Below are 14,996 nucleotides of genomic sequence, written 5' to 3'. Positions count from 1 at the left end.
CCAGTGAAGTATCTACTCTACTTGCTGTTTGCAAGTTGTCATACAGGTCCTTAGTCCTGGACTCTTCAGAGTTAAAACCCTCTGGTACATTAGGTTAGAGATTTAAAGAACTACTTTTTTGGAAGAGGAGCATATATTTGGTCTTATTTGGAAGTAGCAGGCTTTGATGTCATCAAAGTTGTCGAGACTTTCTTTATCAGCGCCGACTTAGGAAGGGTGCATTGACGGTACAGCTAGCGATTATGGCATCAAAGGTTTCGGCATCGATGTTGGCGTTGAGGGCCTAGCGGGCATCAAAGGCACCGCTGGCATTGACCGCGCCGACTTCTCCTTGCATCTTGTATGATGCTTGGATGGTACATCGGATCGAGGCCTTGAAGGCTCTCGATGAGGATCAGGCATTTTACCTGGGTTCGAGGGCGCGCAGGATTTCGGACGAGACCTTTCCTTTCCGGCTTCCTCAGAAGGCTCAGTAGGAGTATGGCTTTGTTTTTTTGAAAATCGTTAACATTTCCACCCTTAAGACTTCCCATTCAGCCGGGGTTGATTTTTTTGTAGGGCAAACAACCCTGTCAGGGGAAGCGTCAGCCGGCAAAGTCGACGAAGGCGAACTTCGGTGCATTCTCTTCGAAAAAGAGTGGTGGGAGTCCGAAGGGGCGCCGACGAAGCTGGACTGCTGCGGTCTCCACCAGTGTGACTGGTAGCGAAGTGATGATCAACTGCAGTTGCCCACTCAGTTTCGTCTGCCTGGCCCGCAAGAGGATTTTCCTAGCAGCAGTAAAGGGAATTAGCCACCCGTGGTAGAGAGATTAACACTAACACTATCTTCCCGAAAACTTCTAGTATTCCCCTTCGTAAACCACTCATCTGATAGTTAGGAAGGATGAACTCTCCATCCTGCGTTTGGAGTGCAGGGGCGCATAGAACTTCAGTTACTTCACTGATCCCAAGGTATTTGGCAGAGTACCAGACAAATAATGACTCTGAGGTAAGTTGTTTGTAAACCAAATGTATAGTTCTTTTAGAGTTCAAATGTCTGTTAATTCACTCATGCTCCATGCTCCTTTCATACCTTTCCCCATGCAGCGTGGTCCAAGGAGCAAGTTCGCCTCGATGGATGAAGGTAGCGCCTTGGTAAGAGTCAGTTTGCATCAAGCACTGTTAGCAAGTAATATTGTTCCAAGTGCGATTAACCAATAGTTCTCCATCTTCGTTGCAGATGCGGCGCCTTTGCGAAAATGTCGAGCGTAGAATGGTGACCAGCGCTGCATCGAGCGGTAATATGCCAAGTAAGTATCTTGCGGTAAGTAATTGAATGCCTTTGGCGGAACCCCGTTCACCTTTTATTTGTTCTTGTTTTTTCAGATGCCGATGTTGCGAGCTGCGATTCAACGGGCAACACACTGGGTCGTGAAGATGCTCTAATGATAGGTAAGTATGGCGCGGCACTGCAGCTGGCAATGCGACGCGGTTGTTTTAAATGTTTTTTCCCTTTCTCACAGGTGCTCCAGGAGAAGATGATGACCAAATGGGAATCTTCCTATTATAACCTTCTCTTCTTCTTTCCTTTTCTCTAGGATCGGCTCCAGACACAAACGGGTGTAGCTGTAGACTGAATACTGGACTGCAGACACGGTGAGCGTTACGCTGCTGAGATGCAGAATAACGCGAAGCGTGTGCTGCTCTTCGGGCTTGGTTAAATAGTATCAAAAAAGTAGTTCCTAGGTAAAGAGTTCCACTACCACACCCAAGTAGTAAAATAGTTCCTAAAGGAAAGTAGTCCCTTCATGGCCTCCTGATGGCCTGTACGTGAGTTCTTTGCGGGATGACCTGCACAGTTTAAAGATGGCAATATGAGCCTGGCGCCTACAGCGCCAGGACTGGACCCATATAGCCCCTAGACGGGGCATTGGGAATTCATGGGTCTTTGTGGATGCCTGTTCCCTGGATAGATGGATCTGATCCAGATGTCTGGGGGCAGGCATCGTGACACCTAAGAGAAGGGGGACCGGTGGATGCTTCTATCCTATGAACTTATCCTGTATTATTCTTAATGTACTTACCTGTGTTCCTACAAACTCATTAAAGCTACCTAAACTAAACAAGGCTCCCGAGTGGTTATTTCTAACCCTAAACCTCCATCGTAACACTTGCAACGAGGATTGTTGGAATCTGAAGGGAGCAGGAACAAAAAAGGAACAAGGAAAGAAGCAGTACAAACAAGGACTGTTACGAGGACACAAAGGCGGCAAGGAGGTTGCCCACCAGTAAGAAGAAGGAACCACAGAGGCATCCATCGCCCCCCCCCCAGGCCCCTAAGGTAAGCGCGCCCAGTTGCCTGCTTTAATAGAGGCAGGCACATCCGTGCCGTCAGGGGCTGTGCTGCGCGGCTGTTAATTGGTTGGTAAATACTGTGGGACTGCAACTTAATCACCATTAACAGCGCGCAAGGGGCTGGGCTAATAAGAAGAGGAAAGTATATGCACCTACTATTTGCAGCTCGTTTAGCGCTCCGGGAGATGTTAAACATATGAACTGTGTCCCAAAATGATTACCGTCTTGAAAGTTAGTCGAGGTGCAGCTGCGCTGGCATATTGCTGCAGTGATCTATCAAGTGGGGCATCAGTCCTGTGTACGACAGTTGGCCTGGGGAGCTCTGTTCGTGGCTCTGCTAATCTTCGTTGTGGTGACGTCACTGCGTGGCTGAATGTATTGGTGACAATTGCGGCTGCAGAATGTTTATTTCAACCTTCCGAGTCTCTGCAACGTAGAGTATTTCGTCACAGGAAAATGATGGCAGTTTCGAAAAGTGCACCTTCCAACGTGCCCGTAACGTGCTCTACTTCCGGGTCTGTGGCATCTGTTCATCTGTGTAGCATGAACGAGTCATTGAGGAAAAGGACTGCAACAAATGCAAAATGTGTTGCAACGTGTATTACACTTCTATGGAATAGAAACACTATTTGGATCAAAGCGCTCGTTTCGTGGCATTCGAAAAAAAAAAGAAAATGTTGCAAGTTTACAAGTGGATCAACTGTGTTAGCTGCCAATGGGACGAGTTTTTTTTTTTTTTGCACTTAATACATATCAAGCCACCGGAATCATGAGGTACTGTGCTAACGTTTTTCTTGCAGGATCGGGTGGCTATTTATACAGCGGGATTGTTATTACATCTAGTTTCATTGACATCACCATTCTTTATGGCCTATTATTTAAATTGGTTAAAAGCAACATGTCACGAGCTCATGAAATTATTATTAGTAATGCAAAGGCCATCACAAAAAGAAAGATGTCACATTTCTGCAATTGTTGTGGAGTGGTTGGATTGTTCTCTTGTATGCACCCAATTTGCATTTCTTTTGGTATGGGAGCTTTCGGTTGGTTGTGCCAAGGTAATGGGCATGGTGGGTGCCAATTGTGTAGGCATTGTTGTTGCCCAATAGTGGGAAATTGTATTTAGGTGGCATTATGTCATTCAAGACTATGCTTCATTATGGTGCAAATGTTGTTAGTGGCGAGTTCTGTGCGATGGAGTCATCAGATGAATTTGAAACAAATGCTCATAGTATATATTTCTCTATGCATGGTGTTGTTTAATTTCAACTTTCTTCCACCTGTGCACAACCAAGATGGACTCTTACATTTTAAAAGTTGTGATTCTAATGTGGTGCTTACACATTTTTGCTTCACCATGGTTTCGCCATGTAATATTACTAAATTGATCCAATTAGTTTGTGTGAGTCATCATGTGTGAGTTTGGTGCATTTTGAGGCAGAGTGAAACAAATGGTTACTCAGTTTACGTGTAAATAGTTGTCTATTTTGGTGTGGGTTTGAATACCTCATCAGTTGTGAGCATTTGTTTCTCTAGAGGGTGTTTTGAGGACGCCCATAGTGGAGTTGAAATATTATGCTTTAGGCAGATAGTGGGGTCATCCCTGTAGATTGTGATAGCACAACCTGTTGTAAGTGAATGATGATGCAGCAATATTGTTGTGAGGTAGGTGGTAATGGTTGTGCATGAGATTGAGGGCTGGTTCCCTTGAAGCGAGTTTCATAACAGGCCTGTTATGGTTCTGGTGATTGTTGGAAGTGGGTTAGATATTTGTAGCTTTCTAAGGACTTGGTAGGGGATAGCTTTTTGCTAGGAGTAGTTTGTTGGATGGGTATATTTTAGGAGGATGTCTGTAGATTGTGTTTCATTTAATGTTTAGTTCCAAAACTGTTTAGTGTCCATCATCCTTCTGTTCAAAATGTATTTCCCATCACTTCTCCGTCTCTCCATTATTCTTTATTGTTATGTAAAGAGGGAGATGTGTTGGGTTCTACTTATTCTGGTCATCCCCTGATAGTCTGTGTGGGCTTGGAGTGCTGAATATGGAGTGTTGGCTGTAGAATGTTATTGTGTGAAGCTGCTTTGATTCCACAGAGAGTCAGTTGAGAACTGAAGCCTAAGAGAAGGGGGACCGGTGGATGCTCCTATCCTATGAACTTATCCTGTATTATTCCTAATGTACTTACCTGTGTTCCTACGAACTCACTAAAGCTACCTAAACTAAACAAGGCTCCCGAGTGGTTATTTCCAACCCCAAACCTCCATCGTAACACATTTCTTGATGAAGATGAAGATATACTCTATCAAGGTTTAAGTCACAAGATGAGGCATTCTGAATTTCACTCGAAGCAATCGCTGTCGCTGAAAAACAGAACTGAGGCCAAAGGGCTCTGCGCGTGCTATATATGCCTTCGATGACATCACCCTCAACGGCATCGACTCAACGCCATAGACGCACAGCACCCTCTGCCGAAAAGAAAATTCTGAAGCAGCTGAAGCTGGACAACAAGTGTCAAAGATGAGGTATACGTGGGAGGACACAATCCATTTGAAATGTTTTTTGGGTGTACCCGGGTTTGGAACCTTAGAGGATTGATTACGTGCGGAGGGGTTCTTGGATCTGGGCCGGAGAGATCTAACTGTAGGAAGGGAGGCAGATTCAATACAGCCCATGAAAGCCTCAGATATCTCAACCTGCTCTCCTTCTCTGGCACAAAACCGTGCCTCACCTGGGGTATTCCCCAAGCTTAGCCATGGGTTCAACTATCCAGGAGATCCTCCCCCACTGGTGCACCCCTAGAACTGGATACAACAATGATGGCTGTGTCCTGGCCACCTGAATAAGGGATTCTCAAGGTTGTACTGGGAGAATACCCTCAGGTTTCTCATAATACACACTAAATGATTATTCGGGCAAGGGTGTTCAATGTGTTTTTATAGGGAGGAGATCTAGAAAGTTAGCAAAAACCAACAGCAAGTTTATAGAATCGAAAAGGTCATAATGAGTAAAGGTCGTGGAGCCAGGAAACAGTATCTAGTTAAATGGCTAGGGTGGCCTGACAAATTCAACAGTTGGGTACCTGTCGGATCACTAGAGGTCACGGGTGTGTAACAGGGCGACATGGAGTCCGCACCTTTCTATCTTATGCTCCCCAGCAATGCTTCAGTCGAGACATTCCCAGGGAACAAAATGTCCAACTTTACCGTGAAGCTGACCAAACCTGTAAATTTGCAAGGGCAATGGGCAGTGGCGCTCACGTCCGATCGTGGAACACTTTAGCTCTGGTGGAAGTCACATTTATGATAAAATTAAAAAAAACCCTCCGACGCTCTGGCCAGGCAGGTTCCCCAAGGAGCATTACCCAAATATACAGGAACTTGTCAGAGTCATCAACAAAGCCATATCAATCATTCCCGAGCACAATGATATGACACTACACCCAGACACACACCAGCGGTAAGTTTTTTGACAAGGTCCGGACGCGTCTGTTGGGTGTTCAACAGCAGGAAGACTGTGCAACATATTAGGAAGAGTGCAGCACATTGGAAGTAAAAAAAACGTGGGATAATACTTGCGCTGACATCAATTTTAGTTTAAAATAGCTTACTGCTTTACAGGGATATCGTGGAGTATCAGAGGGTGGGGTATAGCTACGCCCTGCTGCTTAGAACCATGAAGATTAAAGGAAACAACAATGATATTTTGAACATTCAATACAAGCCAGATTACGTTCCTGTGTGTAAAAACCATTCCGACACCATCAACATACAGATAAGAGACGACCAGGGGGAGTTTGTATCATTGAAATATGGAAAAATGTGTCTGTGGTTACACTTGAGACCGCTCCGGCTGAAAGACTGGTAAAACAATGTTATAATGGCTGTGGTGCTGAACTATGGAGACCCCAGGGCCTATATGGAATATTACAAGAACCAGTCCGGTTACGGCAAACAGCCATATTTTAGTGGAACCCCCGTAACGTATGGTGCGCAGCTCAGCGGTATCTTTAGAAGTCTTTCCATATGCGCAATGCCCTCCCTATGTTGTGGCTTTGAATTGGCTAAACCTCACAGGAAAACGGCAACCACCAATATTGCAAAAGACGTCGAGGGAAGCGTGACAACAGCGGTTGCTGAGCGTCTCACCAAACAGAAAAAGGAGGGCCAGGATGGAACAGACATCATTTATAAACCATGCAGGAGCGTTAAGAGGATGAGGTCAGCGTCCCGGCTGCGCAGCCCCCCGAAACCCCACAAAAAAAGGCAAATAAAAAGCCTGAAGCGGACAGCCAAGTAAGAAGAAGAAGTGTGTTATCACTAGAAGACACAAGGGTGGGGATATCTTGCAAAGAACAATGGCCTTCTTATACCGAGCCTCTAGGAAATGTGTGAAATCTGAGCTTGATCTCTTCATTGTGCCCCCGACCTAAACAAGCATCGATAACAGTTTCTACATGAAGGTCTATTGCCACTAACCCCCATAGAGTTCTTTGTATCAGGGTCGACCAACATGTATCTGGATTTGAACGACACTCTGCTGCATCTAACCTGTAAAATAACAAAGACGGATGGGACTGACATCGCGGGTACAGCGCAAGTGGGAAAGATTTCCTACCCGATAGCCACCATGTTCAACCATGTGGACGTGACGCTGGGTGATCGAATGATAACGCAGAGCGATAATACGGCTACCGGGCCTATTTAGAGAGCCTACTAAATCATAGCCGCAATGTCCTGGATAAGCAGCTATCGGCGGGTCTTTAATTGCGACAAAGTAGGGCATTTTGACAACACCGCTTTGGACGGCGATTATAAGGGGTTTGTGAATTGAGTCCTTCACGCTAGAACCAGTAGAATATTCGATTAACTAGGCCATCAACATGCTGACCTTTTCTTCCAGGATAAACTATTGATTAACAGCGTTGTCCTTAATTTGAAAATATCCAGAAACACGGACGCTTTTTATCTTATGAGCGGAAACGCTGAATAATACAAACTAGTCTTCATAGCAGCTAGTTTATTCATTCAAACGTGTAAGCTTCTTGCCGACCATTAGATTGTTGCATGCAGAGGCGCTGCAGATATCTAACGTGAAGTATCCTGTGAGTCTTCAGCATTCCTATCAGTAGTCGGGGCACCAGTCAAGACAACCTGTCCCTGGGGAAGTTTCCAAAAATAATATTATGGGTATTGTTGAAACAGTATCGATGACCGGCACGTACGATCGAAATCCTGTTGACTTCAAACACTGTAACATGAACTATGCAGCAGTGAATAAGGATGGTGTCCTGATCCCTGCCAAAGCATACGCTCCTAACTTTGGAGTTCCGAACATAATCAGGGAATGCATGGGATTGGTGGCTGTCATGGCGATGCACATGCCTGATGCACCGTTCTCAATCACACACAAAGAGTATGCTCTCATATGTACCCTACTGGCCTTCGATCTAAGACCTGACAATGCATCAGAGGGTCAATTCAACCTCATGAGGAGTGGAAACCTATGTGCTGAAATAAATTACAAGTTACTCACCGTAGTAACTAACGTAGTCTTAGTCCATAGTCCCCTTTCCTCCATACTGCATGGGCATCCCTCGCGAGGGACGGGAGACGGAACCTTTTTCACCAGAAAAATCTTCTTCCGCTCGAAATTTAGAGGCGCGGCCCTGGGAGCATGCGCTTCCCTGACTCTGCCCTCCGGCGCCACACCTCAGTCCCCTAAAACGCGTCGACAATAGATATACCATTGCCTTATGACACCAGATTATTAGGGGGGGAAGATGATGGGACGTATGGAGGAAAGGGGACTATGGACTAAGAGTATGTTAGTCACTACGGTGAGTAACTTATAATTACTCTTACGTCCTGTCCCATTTCCTCCATACTGCATGGGCTATTACAACTGAATGTAGCTCCAGGGTGGGGAGGAGACCCTCCTTAAGCAAACAATTTCTGGTGAACCGCCTGTCCGTAATGCTTGCAGAAAGCCGAGGGAGTGGCCCATGCGGCCGCCCTGCATATGACCTGCCAGGGGACATGGCGCTGAAAGGCGATGGCTGTTGCCTTGGCCCTGACCGCGTGGGCCTGCATGTTTGCCGGAAGGGGTCTATGCTGGCTCTCGTACGCTTCCTTGATGGCTGAGACCATCCAGCGGGAGATGGAGGCTTTGGAGGCCTGATAGCCCGGCCTGGCGACTCCAAAGGTGATGAATAGGGCTTCTGACTTGCAGAAGCCCTTGGTCCTGTCCAGGTAGAATTTCAGGGCACGCCCGACATCCAGGCAGTGCAGAACTCTCCGAGGCTCGTCCTTCGGGTCTGCAAAGAATGTAGGAAGGACGATCTCCTTGTTTAAGTGAAAGGCTGATGGCACTTTAGGTAAAAATGCCAGATGGGTCCGCAGGACCACCTTGTCCTTGTGAAATGTGGTGTACGGCTCTGAGGCGACTAGGGCCTGGATCTCGCTGACCCTGTGCGTCGATGTGAGGCCGACAAGCAGGGCCGTCTTGATGGTGACCAGCCTGATGTCCGCAGTCGCCATAGGCTCAAAAGGCTTGTGCGCGAGGGCACCCAACGCTAGATTCAAATCCCACACGGGGTGTGGCTTCCTGATGGGCAGGTAGAGCCCAGCGAGCCCAGACAAATGTCTCCTGACGATCGGGTTGGAGGAGGAGAAGACCCCTTCTTCTGGATTCCTGTAGGCCCCAATGGCTGAGAGGTATGTGCGGCAGGTGTCCACCTGCACGCCAGAGCTGGCGAGGTGAGCTGAGAATGACAGCACGTCGTCCAATGAACAAGCCAGCGGGTCGATAGCCTTGGAGTGAGCCCAGTGGCAGAACCTGGTCCATTTACTCTTATATTGGTCTCTGGTAGCCTTGCTCCTAGCCCCTTGTATGATTTCCAGGTTGGCTTGAGATAGGTTGAGGTGGCTGAGCGTCACCTGCTCAGAAACCACGTTGTAGGGCCAGCTTCTGAGGGGCGGGGTGGACGACCCTTCCCCCACTGCTGTGTCAGAAGATGTGCTGGGCCCATCGGGAGGTGGATTGGAGGGACAGCCGAGAGGCGGAGCAGCTCTGAGAACCATGCCTGGCTGGCCACCACGGAGCTATCAGAATGAGGTTGAGCTGGTGAGACTCCTTGAACTTGCAAAGTACTCTGTGAATCAGTGACGTGGGCAGGAAGGCGTATGCTCACATGCTGTTCCACTGGATCCACGAGGCGTCGCCCCAGCGAGTCTAGGCCCTGCCCTTGCCAGGAGGCGAACTGGGAGCACTTCTTTTTGTGCCTGGTGGAAAAGAGATCCACCTGGGGGAGACCCCAACCGTGGAAGATATCCTGTGCAACTAGGTCGTTCAGCTGCCACTCATAGTTGTCCGCCCCCAACCTGCTGAGCTTGTCCGCTTCCAGGTTGGATTCCCCCTGAAGGTGCACTGCCGTGAGGTAGATGTCATTCTCCAAGTCTCATTCCCACATGCCGATCGCCAGTCTGCACAGGGAAGGGGACCTGGTGCCCCCTGATGGCCGCAAACTTGTCCTCCGAGGGGAAGACCCTCTCGGAGCATGTGTCCCAGATGAGGCCCAGGAAGGTCAACGACTGTGTGGGTTGCAGTTCTGACTTCTTGAGATTGAGCGAAAAGCCCAGGTCGTGTAGCGTGTTCATCAGTGCATGGGAGGAGTGGTGAACTGCTTCTTGAGATGTAGCCCTGACGAGCCAGTCGTCTAGATAAGAGGCCCTGAGCCTGGAGGAGGGCTGCCACCGCATTCATGAGTCTGGTAAAGACCCTGGGGGCTGAGTTGAGGCCAAAAAGAAGTAACTTGTACTGAAAATGGCAGCCCATGATCCTGAACCAGAGGAAAGAACAATGGAGTTGCCAGATCAGGATGTGCAGATAGGCGTCCTTCAGATCCAGGGAGCACATCCAGTCTCCCCTGCATAATGTCTCCACAATAAAAGCTGGCGTCACCATCTTGAACCTCTGGAGAGGTAAGGAGAGGTTGAGGGTGGAAAGGTCCAGTACAACTCTCAGGCCAGCTTGGTTCTTTTTCTGAATGGCGAAGATCCTGGAGTAGAAGCCTGATCTTCGCTGGGAGGATGGGACTTCCTCCACGGCCTGGCTCAGGACGAGCGAACGAATCTCCGCCAAAAGAGTTGCTGTCGCAACTTGCGGAAGAGGAGGAGAGGAGGGAGGAGAGACAGGAATATGTAGACGGTACCCCAAGGGTACTACTGACAGGATCCAGGGGTCCGCAAAGTTCTATCGCCAAAAGTGTGCGTGAAGAGCAAGCCTGACCCCCACAGGCGACATGTGGACCGAGTGGGTATGTCATGACTTCTTACCCTCGGAGGCAGAGGCGGAGGAGGGGGACTGAAAAAAGACCTTGCCCCCCCCCTTTTTGATGCTTGCAACAACTAGGGGTCGGCGAGCATTCTGGCTGTCTAGACCTAAGTTCTTGGAAGCCTCCAGATGAGCAACCCTTATCCGAGCGTTGCTGAGACTGGGAGTACGCTTTGGGCGTGGTCTTTGTCAGAATGGATAGACTTAGCCGTCTGAGAGCTAGTCTTCTTCTTGTCCACCTCTTCGTCTGTGCTGGAGTGAAAGTGGTCACTGCCCTCGAAGGGCAAGTCTAGAATACGTTCCTGGACATCCGGGTTGAACTTAGTTGCCCGGAGCCAGGCCATTCTTCTCATGTCCGTGCCAATACAGATGGCACATCCAGAGGTATCGATGTGTGCCAGCGTGGACTCCATGATATCCTGAGCCACGAGCTTGGCCTCGGCTAGCCCCGCCTTGAAACGTGATTGGCTGTGGGAGGGGAGTTCGGGGAGGAAGTCAGAGATTTCCCACCATAATCTCTGGTTAGCGGCGGCCAGCATGGCGTCTGCGTTGGCCTGTCTCAGGTGCAAGGAAGCATTGGAATATAGCTTCTTACCGTATGCCTCCAAGGTTTTCTCCTCCTTGCCTAACAGCGCCGTCGATGACGAGGACGACTGAGGCTTGGAGTACAGTGATGCTGCAGCGATCAGTGAGGAGTGTGGCTGAGGATGGGAGGAGAGCAAGAGTGTATCTCCCTCCATCTGCCTGTACTTGGCGACCAGGCGGCAGTTGACTGGCTGGACAGTGTGGGGTTTGAGCCAACACTTCTTGGTGAGGTAGACTACATCGGTTTTCAGTGGAATCCCTGTTAAGGCCGAAGGACGGCTTGTGAGGACTTCAGCGAGGATGCCCTCTGCCGGCTGTTCTACCTGGGGCTATGCTTGTTGATGAAGTACATACTGGTCGAGTTGTCTGTCTGGATGAGGACAACCCTTCCATTGAGACATGGGAGGAAGGCTCTGAGCGCTAACCAGATGGTGTTCAGTTCCAGCCAATTGATGTGGTATTCTTGTTCTTAACGGTTCCACGTGCCATGGACCGAGAGGTCCTCCAGGGTGGCTCCCTAGCCCTCTAGGGAGGAGTCTGTGGTAATCGTCACCTGTGCGACGGGGGCCGGAAGGGCTTGCCCGTCCGCAAGTTGCAGTCCCTGGACCACCATGTGCGGTCCGGGTGGAGAGAGATGGGGATCTTGATAATTTCGGCCTGAGAGCCCCTCTCCTGGTTCCACGATGCTGCGAAGTGGAGTTGAATCCTCCTTATCCCGAGTCTTGTGTGAGGGACGGCCAACAGTACAGCTGCAAAAAGGCCCAGTAGATGCTGGAACAACCAAGCCGAAGTAGCGCCCCAGCTGATGAAGTGGGACGTGGCCCTCCTGAGGGCAGCGGGGAGGCCCAGGTATTCCGCCAGGCCCGACATACGTTTGTGGAAGGCCCTGGCTGATGATGGCGTGTCAGGATCCTCCTCCTCATCAGTATCCGGAGGTTCTGGGGGATCCTGTGGTGGAGGAGGAGTATCCAGAGCCAGAAGCTAGGGCGCATGGAACGCTGCCGGAGGCTGAGGAAGAGGCTGGTATGGAACCGCCTGCGGAATAGGCTGAGGAGCCAGAGGAGGCAACGGCGTCAGGGCCAAGGGCATCAGCGGAGGCATCTGTGGTGCCGCTAGCATAGCGTGAAGGACTTCCCTGACTGCGTCCTTGATGATAACCCCCATATCTGGAGATTTCATGAGGCAGAGGAACCTCTCAAAGATCCAGTCCTCGCTTGCCGAAGAGGAGGATGAGGAGGAGGGCACTGATGGGGTAGCTAGAGGCAACTGAGGCCGCTGCCGACCCTGTACATGCAGACGCAAGGGAAAACAGCCTTGTGCATAAGAAGGGTAGGCCGTAGGCCACGTACCTGGTTGATGCCAGTCCCACCTCGATACTCGTTATTCGCCGAAGTCCTGCGGAGGCGTCAAACGGGTGTCCTTTTCTGGCACGTCAGCCATTTTGTTGAGCTGCCTACCAAGTGGCTGCGACGTGTTGCTCAGCTCGTTGATGCGAGCCTCTGCAAGTCTCTATGTGAGCAGCATGCGACTTGCCCCGTTCCTCAGGGCCCCTCTCCGGTAGGTGTATCCACCTCGCCTGGGGGTCGTTAGAGCTACGTTCAGGCGCCCCCTCAGATGTAATGCTGGTAACAGGGCGTAGCCCCCCGGCCATGATGCAGGTACGAGGGCAGAGCCCCTCGGGAGCAAGCCCGGTAACAGAGCCTAACGGCCCCTCAACCTTGGCACCGGGAGGATCCAAGGACCCCTCCGCCCAAGGGCCGGTAGCTATAACAGCCTTGGTGCGTGTGTTGGTAAAAGGACCAGACCGGTCCTTCCTGCATAGGTGAGTCCCTGGGAAGGAGTCTCCCTTGCGAGGTGCGGATGAAAATATAAGCCCTGCCTCGGGCCTGGATCGAAATCTCACGAAACTCTTGAGATCCTCAGAAGGAGACCTCTGGAAGAGGTCCCTCCACCTGGCTAGTCTGTTCTTCAGCTCTTTCGAGGACAGCGAGCTGCACGCCGAACAGGCTTGCCAACCGTGGTCTGGGCCAAGGCAACGTAGGCAGAGGGTGTGGGGGTCTGAAGATGGGAAGGGCCCGTTGCAGGATGGGCAACTGCTGAACCCTGTCGAAGTGGACATGCGCCAGGGAGGAACTGTGGCGTCTGAGGAGCGAGTACCTATTGAAAAAAGACAAAAGAAGAAATAGAGGAATAATCTGTGCATGGAATTACATGGCTGAAGCCAAACCCAGGAGCGCTGGTGAATTTGGGCCGTTCCTGTCGATGCAGAAAAGGGGACTGTGGTGTGGCGCCGGAGGGCGGAGTCAGGACAGCACATGCTCCCAGGGCCGCACCTCTGTGCGCCTCTAAATTTAGAGGGGAAGATGATTTTTCTGGTGAAAAAGGTTCTGTCTCCCGTCCTTCGCAAGGGACGCCCATGCAGAATTGAGGAAAGGGGACGGGACGTAAGAGTACATTTGAAAGAAACCTAATCGCCACGCATTCGCTGCTAGTGTGGAGCGTTTTCGATAGTGTTCTCGAGACCAACACACAAAGAAACATACTTTTTGATATTTAATGGATACTATACAGAATAAAGGATTTTATTATTATTTTCTTTTTTTTGTTCTGTTAGTTTATTCAACTTTTCACAAAACAAAAAAAAAACAAAATAACATCATTTTATCACAATTAAAAGGATACCCAAGTGTTAGATCCCAACTAAGATATCTATATCCATCGCTCAGTAGCTCCCGCCTTATGTTAAGATGTCTAGTATTTTGCCAATGTTCCTCCATAAAACACAGAGAAACGATATGCATGCATGATCATTCCCCATCATGAATCTGTTCCACTGTTCTTCCGATGAAACTGTTTCCCAGCCAATAGCTAGGACTGCTTCCATTCTCAGCCCTGCTAATGCAGCACAGTGACATAGCAGATGTTTGGTTGTCTCTATTTCGCCCTCCCCACACAGCTGGCAAACCCTCAAAGCTCTCGGAATCAAGTGCCACACACCCTCCACTTCCCTAGATCTTACAACATTGCACTTAATCCTTAGGTAGGCCCAAATAAGGAAGTTTCCCAGGAAGAAACCTACTGCCACACATTGCCTGCTATTGTGGAGCGTTTTCGTAAGCGTTCTCAAGATCAACGCGCAAATAAAAATACCTTTTTATATTGAATGGATACTCTACAGATAAAAGGATTTTTGCGTGAGTACAGACACGCTCGGAAAGCGCCTACCCAGGAATCAGCCGGTTAGCCTTGTGGTGAACACTACTCCGCAGACCCACGGTGGAACACATTGGATAGCTTTGTGGTTGTAGGGGGATGTGCTAACAGTGTTTGTGATAGTTTGGCACTCTTCCTGCAACACCCCATCCACGCTGGCGTTTTAATGGACTATGTGAAAAGCCTTGCAAAATATTTACGTTATACCACTGTGCCGGTTCAAGACTTAAAACTGTGACCTGTGATCAGCACTGTATATTTTATAGCAGTCAAATGTCTGAATAAAGCTTGCTGTCGGCTATTTTGAAAATGTATTCAAGCAATCGCAATCAAAATGATCAAATGGTGGCCGGATTCTTTAACAAGGCGTTATCTAATGTATATAGTTTTCGCAAAATGTTCAGTGTGTAAAAAATGTACATGCAGGTCGTCTAGCCAGTGACACATATCAAAAAAATAACTTCTATTTAAAAAATCATCATGCGTCCGTCGTTTATTATGCATAGTAAATAATACAACGTAATAAAGAACC

The 14,996-nt window shown here is 49.1% G+C and overlaps 1 protein-coding gene across 1 annotated transcript in view; it reads right to left on the bottom strand.

The window, feature by feature from the left end:
* The window catches only part of MINDY4 (MINDY lysine 48 deubiquitinase 4), a 1,976,984-nt gene that overhangs the window by 713,033 nt on the left and 1,248,955 nt on the right, over positions 1-14,996 (bottom strand). The gene's annotated exons all lie outside the window — the stretch shown is intronic.

Source organism: Ambystoma mexicanum, chromosome 2q (genome assembly GCF_040938575.1).
Source record: "Ambystoma mexicanum isolate Mex_15411 chromosome 2q, UKY_AmexF1_1, whole genome shotgun sequence".
NCBI classification, from domain to species: Eukaryota; Metazoa; Chordata; class Amphibia; order Caudata; family Ambystomatidae; genus Ambystoma; species Ambystoma mexicanum.
The sequence above is the reverse complement of the archived record's forward strand: the minus strand, read 5'-3'. Positions and strand labels throughout refer to the sequence as shown.